Source organism: Malurus melanocephalus, unplaced genomic scaffold, assembly GCF_030028575.1.
Source record: "Malurus melanocephalus ecotype Western Australia unplaced genomic scaffold, MMel_1.1 scaffold_163, whole genome shotgun sequence".
Taxonomy (NCBI): Eukaryota; Metazoa; Chordata; class Aves; order Passeriformes; family Maluridae; genus Malurus; species Malurus melanocephalus.
This window is the reverse complement of record NW_026623395.1, coordinates 861424-863678: the sequence shown is the minus strand read 5'-3', so window position 1 is coordinate 863678 and position 2255 is coordinate 861424.

The window sequence follows — 2255 nt, the reverse complement described above, 5'->3', positions numbered from 1 at the left end:
CCCCTGCAGCCCATGGGGTCCACAGAGGGTGTAGAGAATATGGCCTGTTCTATTATAGTATTTGATGTCCTTAATTCTTGAAGTGGGATACTTCATCTGAAAATCTTATATAATTCTTTTATTTACTGAATTTTGAAGATAACGGAGCACAGTGTTTTATTTTCTCCAAAAATAGTAAAGTAAATCTGTGCAGAGAAAGAAGGGTGATGAACCCCATTGAATTATATAGTATTTATATACCATCTTTAATTTAATTTGAATTTATTTGCCATTAAATAATTTCTATTACATAATATCTGTAGTTGTTCTATCCACCTATCTTTAAATGACCTGCAGTAATTAACTGATTTGTGTGCTCTATAGACGTCTATCTGTAGGATTGTTGACGGTTTCCTGTGAAGATTTTTGTAAGTGAAGTAGTCATTGTGCAGCAGCTGAGAAGAGCCATTTGGGGAGTACACTACAACCATAAATCCTAAACACTGCCAGTTTTATGAGTTGCTCAACCTGTGTGCCTCAGTAGTGGTACAGTTGCAAGCAAAGGCTTTGGAAGCTAATACTGAGTTATCTCTCTGCCAGATGTGCCATTTCTCTAGGAAGGAGAGATGCAGCCTGCTGTGAGTACCTGGTAGTACATAGGAGGCAGTTGAGTTAAAAAAATCTCTAAAATATGTGCTAAAAACACATGCTTACAGACCCTGTTCAGAAGGTGGCCTTGTGCTTTTGTTTTTTTTTTTTTTTTAATTTAATTGCTCTGGTGTCCTGTTTTCTTGTCTGTCAACTGGAGCACATGGTGAGGGGGGAAAAGCTGCAGCTGAGGAATACTGTAGGGCTGGTATCATCCTGCACATCTCTGCATAACCCACTGCATGCAGAGACCTTCATGGGGCTGCTGAGCTGTGGAGGAGTGGTGGTCTTTCTTTCTTTTAGCAGTCTGGCTATCCAACCACATTTCTAATAGAAATTGTTACTCAAGACGTTTTGGTGAAGATCTATTTTCTTTGCTTGCTTAAGATGAAAATTGCTTTCTATGTTGCATTTTGTTTACAAGACTTGGAGAGAAAATGTCCAACTGAACRGTGGTCATGAAGAAATAATGCCAAATAATGAGGAAGTAAACACATTGCTCTTTTCACTTGAACAGCTCTAATTGGACAGTGGCKTGCCAGAGGAGTTTGGGGATTTGTAAAGGGGGAGCCCTCACCTGCCTCCTGCGTRTGGGGCTGAGCTGAGCCCAGTCCGTGGGGAGGCAGGACCTGCCATCCGTTCCCCCAGAGCAAGCTGGAGAGATGGATGGTGTTTTGTGAGCRGCACATTGTTATTCAGAAGAGATCCTGTTTGGTGTCATACATCCAAATCACCAATCCTGTCTGTGCTGAGATCCAGTAAGAGCAGAGCCCAAGGTGCCTGTGAGTACGGACTTACAAGACAAATGATGATGATGATGCRTGAATATTTAATCAGAAGGATTGTTTATGAATAATGGGTAGTGCTAAATTCCATTATACAGTCTGTCTTGGCATCTACCATGTCTAACAAAGTATTGCCGTTTTGTGTTTGTGCTTTATGCCATCAGGAGCCTTTCTTCAAAACAAGCTCTGATGGGCTCTATCATAACAAATGTGATAGTCAAAACCAATTTTTAACAAATGCTTTTTAGTTTCAGTTGCTGTCATCTTTTCTTACAAAACAAAACCRGATGTATTGTTTTTTTTTTCTTCAGACTGCAAAAGGTGGAAACGTGGATTCTAATAGTGCTTTAGGAAATGCCTTTTTCTCGTATTTCCTCTTTTCCATTTTTAATCCATCTCTTAGTGATTTTCAGTTAAATGCTGGATTTCCTTTGAGAAGATGAACCTTGTGCTAACACATTTTGGCTACTCCCTCACTTCCAGCCTCAGTTCCTTGTGCCCAGGGCCCTGAGCAGGGGTTCCAGCCCGGCCCTGAATCCCCCATGGTACCCTTTATGTTTTTCATCAAGTTTCCGTGTCCTTGGGGCGTGTGAATGTCACGGTGACTGCTCACAGCTCGTCTGCTCGGGGAAGGTGTGTGGGGAGCCGTTTCTGTCACTCCTGGGAAGCCCGTGGCCCACTCCGAGTGACGCCATCCTTACAAATAGCGTTCGCGTGGGTTTTGTGGGCTGCTGAGCTGGTGAGGGAGGGAAAGCGGTCCCTGATTGTGCCTTGTGAGCTGTGATTGAGGGAGGGAAAGCGGTCCCTGATTGTGCCTTGTGAGCTGCGATTCAGCCGGGGGTC